This window comes from Hyla sarda, chromosome 4 (assembly GCF_029499605.1).
Source record: "Hyla sarda isolate aHylSar1 chromosome 4, aHylSar1.hap1, whole genome shotgun sequence".
NCBI classification, from domain to species: domain Eukaryota; kingdom Metazoa; phylum Chordata; class Amphibia; order Anura; family Hylidae; genus Hyla; species Hyla sarda.
The window spans coordinates 323,057,095-323,063,329 of NC_079192.1; the positions used below are offsets into that span (position 1 = coordinate 323,057,095).

A 6,235-nucleotide genomic window follows, 5' to 3' on the forward strand; every position below is an offset into this window, starting at 1 on the left:
CTTTAAAGCATCAGGATGTTCATTTGTGTCCTGTACATGAAACAATCACAGGAACCTGGATTTTCTGTGGGCGAATTTGCCAAAATGGGCTGTGTTCTTAAGGGGTTAATATCCCCAAGTTGTTTTCACTGGCAGTTTTTACAGTGTTTATTATTTAGCTCATAGCTGTATATTTAATAACCTCTGCCTAAGTGCTGATGGTATGTCATGTGGGTTTTCATTACTGCTGGGCCTCTATTTTTCATGGATTTACACCCAATCACCCCAAATGTGTCTGTCCCCCAAATCTCTGTGCAACCAGAGGTATAACAGTTTATTATTCAGTGATCCCACAGTCCAAACTCTTTATTAACAATGGGGGCAAAGTCTTAAAGGAACACTTACTTTTCACCTATAACTTGAAATAGCAGCAATACAATCGTATACTTACTATGTAACAGTATCCCACTCAATGTAACTTTATTTTTACATGGACTAATGTTATCTTCACATCTACTGATTTAACTTCTACCAATCTCACTCCCTTGGCTAATCTCCAAGAGTCCTTTGGACCACCTTTTACATCCAGCTTCCATCAATCTCACACCAAGGGGAAAAATATTACACAGTCCATGACACTGTAGCTTCTCATAGGGCTAAAGTCCCAAATAACTTAGTCTACAAGACATTTTGCTAAACATCTCACCAACATTACCTCCGTGATAACACTCTTGCCTTACTGTGGTAATGCTCTGGCTAATCTGCATCTCTTGGTCTTTGTCCCAGCTAGGACACCCACAACACAGCTTTCTTTTGGACAAAAAGTCACTTTTTTAAGCTTTATACCCATCAGCACACTCCTTAGTAGGCAGGCTCAGGTCTACTGTTCTCTTATGCCAACAATAGATTTTCTTAGCATCTCATGCACTGTTCCCTCCTATCAGCATTGCATTACAGTTCTTCAGTGTCACAACATACAATCCTATGTCAGCATTGGGCTTTTCTGGACCTGAGCTAATGGTGCACCTCCTCTACAACCTGGCACAATGTAATGTAATTTAATGCAATCTAGTCTTTTTTTTATGAAGGGGGCATGGGAATAAGTGAAAATGTGATGTTAGCCCCACCTTACAAATCAATTAAATCTTAAATAAAACCTGTTAGAAATAATTAAAACTGTACCTCTAATGATGGTCCCGATGGAAGGATTTCCTTTTAAAATTCCCAGCAAGTTCCAATCCAGAGACTTGCCTGAGACTATCGTGATCTGGAGTCGCTTCTGCCAGAAGTCCCATACAAGTCTCTGTCTCCAGATCGCAGTAGTCTTAGGGCAAGACTGAAAACATGTCAAGAAACGAATTCACATTTGCCACAATATTTCTATATGGTTTATCCTAGTAGTACTTGTTTACCGTTTTTTTTTTTTTTTATGCGTAATCCCTGTAAAGCTCATAACATTAGTAAATTATAGATCCTGGAATAATAGTTCATTTAACTTTTACATACCAGAATACCCCTTTAGAGAGGTTATCCGCCATAAAGCTGCCTACCTGCCAGACAGTAATGGACATGATAAGGAAGGATCCATGCTTGTTGTGGGGTTAAATGGCTATGTTGTGAGATTACCATAACACTATGGCTATCTTTTTGTGAACTGGCTAGTTCCTGTTGAAGTTCGTTCTCTCAATCTACAAATCCTATGATCCCTTGTTAGTAAGTGTGAGGTCATTTTTCTTCCTCCCATACATCACCCACAACACCCATTGAAACACACTTTTGCTTCCTTCAGTGCAATAGACCAGTGTTTCCTGACCAGGGTCCTCCAGCTGTTGCAAATGATTGCAGAATTATCTCCCATTCAGCGGTCACTTGACCCATTTAAGCAGCAAAGACAGACTCCCACTGAACGCCTGACTAGCTATGTAATGTCTCGGCCGCACTGCAACTTGGGAAAACCTGAGACAACACTCATTTTGTATCCTGTTAAAAATAAATGTAGGGGCACAAATCACAGAAGAAATTCAAGACCACAGGTACAGACACTATATTATGAACCACACTAACTTTTACAGCCCCTGTAGCATAGTCAAATAAAATAAAAATCCCTGAATACCCCTTTAAATCATGCAACTGGGATTTTCAACTGAAAGGACAATATTAGATCCTAGAGACCCCAAGATGGCTTATCTTCAATAAGGTCCAAAGTAACACACTTTTTTGAACACATTAACTAGCATCATTCATTTACTAACCTTGGCTTCTTATCTTTGACAGGTACTTCAAATTACCCCAAAGGCATGCAATCATAAGATTTCATTTCTCTCCAATGAGCTTCTCTATCAATCATTAAAAATATTTGCATACTTTTCTTTTGGGATGAAAAAATCTTATCTGAAGAAAAGAGATTGTACTTGTGGCTGGTTCTTTTTCAATTAAAATCCTTTCTGAACATTACATCAATTGTGTTTGTTAAGTTATTGGAAACACCTGGATGACGTGAGGCTTCTTAATAAATTTGCCGCATCTTTCTCACTCCTGGTGCATTAGACTGTACTCCAGTCATGAGCTGGAGTAGATCTCTGACATTACCTAATGTAGTTACTGGTGTCAGTTTTGTTATATTTGCCAAGCTGCAGGACGCCACACTCCTTCTACTAACCAGCACCCACTTTTTTGAAATGTGATGGTGGTGTAAAACAGAGGAAAGTCACAAATGTTTCTGCCGCCAATGTGCGTGAGAGAAGTGTGTGAGACCTTACATATTATAATCATACTGTGGCTTACCAAACCTGGTATACCGAGACTAAAAGGAACAATGTTAGCAGTAACCCAGGGATAAAGAATATTACAACACCATGACCACTACCATTACCTCCACACAGTGACTGAATAATACTGCTATACTTTTCCTAAAGAGAACACACTATAGAAGTCCAAAAGTACATTCATACCATGACTATGTGGTGGTAGAGAAGATGCTCTTTTCTTTTTCTTTTCCATCTGGGCCTGACCACCATAATGACTTCTCCCGTCCATTGACAGAATCTTTTGGACAAACATCTTAGTCTCCACAGTTTTTCAGTATCACCCTTGCCGTATCCCTTACCATAGTCCCTCAAATGGTAATAAAGCCCCTCTTGGTGATGCTTACTTTAGGGAGGTAGGTGCCCCCAGTAGGTAGATAGCTGTCACTCAGCTGGCAGATACCCCCAGTAGGTAAGTTCCTCCAGGAGATAGTTGTCTTACAGTAAGCAGATAGGTACTACACAATAGATACATAGTTTCCTCCACTGAACAGAAGATGTACCCCCCTAGGCCTTCCCTATGTACCACATCTGCTCATTCCCATAGAGACACCAGCTGCATGTAGAAATCCTGTGAAGAAAATTTTTGCAATTAATGCATAGCAGTATGGTAATTATGCCATTTTGACCTTATGACCCATAAGGTCACCAAAATTCAATATGTGACCTGATAAATTGCCAAAAATATAAACCATGCAATTCATGTCTCTGGGCACAGCTATTTACCCAGTCCTTTTTGCAACATCATACAATGATACACAGGAAATTTAAAATATGCAGATTTATTAGTAATGATTAATAAATATACAGGAATATATAAACACAATGATTATATGTATACATGAATCACCAATCAAGTATGATCATTAATTATTAAAGAGATAGGAATATCTGTAGAACATTAATAAAATATTTTAATCTTATCTTAGTAGTTACTAGAGATGAGCAAACTTTTTAAAAATTCGATTCAGGCCGAATTTTCCGAAAAAGTTTGTTTCGATCCGAATTTTTTCGCAGCGAATCTATATTAAAAAAGGCTATTTCTAGCCTACATACAGCCTCTATAGGGGTATAGAACACTTTGCTGTGTTCTAAAACGCATATGGAGTGTGCTGGGCTAGTGAAATAATACTGTTATTCAGAATAACATGCAGATTATCGGCATCGCACAGCAGCACATTGACAGAGCCTGGTGGTGGCATCAGTGTGAGGAGAACATATAGTGACTGAATGACATAGCGTGGAGGTGTTGGCAGCATGAGGACACCATATAGTGGCTGAATGGCACAGCGTGGAGGTGTTGGCAGCATGAGGACACCATATAGTGGCTGAATGACACAGCTTGGATGAGGCTGAAGTATGAGGACAACATATAGTGGATGAATGACACAGTGTGGAGGTGTTTTGTGCAGCATGAGGAGACCATAAAGTGGCTGAATGAAACAGCGTGAAAGTGTTGGCAGCATGAGGAGACCATATAGTGGCTGAATGACACAGCGTGGAGGTGTTGGCAGCATGAGGAGACCATAGAGTGGCTGAATAACATAGCATGAAGGCATTGGCAGCATGAGTAGGCACTAGGCCTTCACAATCCCTAAGATTAAAAGATGAATTTAGAAATTTAAACCGAAGATTTTGGATAGCAGGTGCTACCTATGATAAAATTTGAATTTCAAAGACCAAGACCCAGCAGCGGTAAACCATATATTGCCTGAGTGACACAGCCTGGAGTTGGCTGAGTACACAGCAGGGCTTCACAGTCCCCCCAAAAACATAACAATTTTTGAAATTTTTGAAGAAGATTTTGGATAGTGGGTGCTACCTATGAGAAAATTTGAAATTCCCAGCAGTGCCATCAGTAAACCATATATTGCCTGAATGACACAGCCTGGAGTTGACTGATGCATGAGGAGACCATTGAAATGTCTGATTTTTTTATTTGAAATTTAAATCAAACTTTGAGTGTCCCGGACCCCAGCGTGTGGGTACGAAGGACCAAATCTAACAAGCCCCCACAATTTTTGAAAAAGATTGAAATTTTTGAAGATTTAGGACAGCGGGTGCTACCTATATATTGACTGAATGACACAGCCTGGAGTTGGCTGATGCATGAGTACACACCAGGGCTTCACAATCACCCAAAACAAACACAAACATTTTTGAAAATTTGAAGAAGATTTTGGATAGCGAGTGCTACCTGTGATAACATTTGACTTTCCCAGAATCAGGCACAGCAACGGCATCAGTAAACCATATATTGCCTGAATGACGCAGCCTGGAGTTGGCTTGCATGACGAGACCATTGAAATCTCATTGAAGTTTGAGTGTCCCGGACCCCAGCGTGTGGGTACAAAGGACCAAATTTAACAAGCCCCCACAGGGCTCATGTGGTCGTGAGATGTAGGCGCAACGTCTCCATTGCCCTGACCGACCATTGTTTCCAAGATTTTCGCCACGTCAAACCATGTGAAGAACAGCGTGACACCGCTGTGCCCTGCACACATGGTATGCTGAAGGGCCACTGAGACTTTTCCGGGCAGTGGAGGCTTAAGACACAGTGGAGGATGTGGAGGCGGAGTAGCACACTGTCAGAGGACCAACGGGCTGACAGAGTGTAGTAGGAAGCAGCATGAGTACACACCAGGGCTTCACAATCCCTAAGAAAAAACAACCATTTTTGACATTTTTGAAGAAGATTTAGGACAGCGGGTGCACCTATATATTGCCTGAATGACACAGCTTGGAGTTGGCTGATGCCTGAGTACAAACCATGACTACACAATCCCTAGGAAAAAACACAAAAATTTCTGACATTTCTGAAGAAGATTTAGGACAGTGGGTGCTACCTATATATTACCTGGATGACGCAGCCTGGAGTTGGCTGCAGCATGAGGAGACCATTGAAATCTCTTATTTTTTTATTTGAAATTTAAATCAAACTTTTAGTGTCAAGGACCCCGGCGTGTGGGTACAAAGGACCTAATCTAACAAGCCCCCACAGGGCTCATGTGGCCGTGAGATGTAGGCGCAACATCTCCATTGCCCTGACCGGCCATTGTTTTTTTTGTACCTTTGTTTAAGAACAAGCGCATATCCAAGAGTCCAGAAGACTCTATAATGCAGGACGGTGGACCACAAAAAGACATTCTTCTCTAAAGTAATGTATTTCACAGTATGTAGGCCCTTGACAGATTAACAGGTACAAGATGTTACACTACTTGGATGGCGGTATGCACTGATGAGGGCAGAAAAATGTGCAGCAATACGCAGAATATTTTTTTTTTTTTTTGTAAAACACGGTGAGTACAATTGTTTGGACTTTCACAGTATGTAGGCCCTTGACAGATTAACAGGTACAAAATGGTACACTACTTGGATGTACGTATGCGGTATGCCCTGATGAGGGCAGAAAAATGTGCAACAAGACACAGAAAAAAATCTGTATTTTTGTA

General features: G+C 40.8%; 1 protein-coding gene across 1 annotated transcript in view; it reads left to right on the forward strand.

The window, feature by feature from the left end:
* LOC130367473 (uncharacterized) overlaps nucleotides 1–2,375 on the forward strand; it is a 36,924-nt gene extending 34,549 nt beyond the window's left edge. The window contains exon 11 of the mRNA XM_056569894.1: nucleotides 2,254–2,375. The gene's annotated coding sequence lies outside the window, so the exon portion shown is untranslated. The remainder of the gene's footprint in view (nucleotides 1–2,253) is intronic.
* Nucleotides 2,376–6,235: the final 3,860 nt, after the last annotated feature.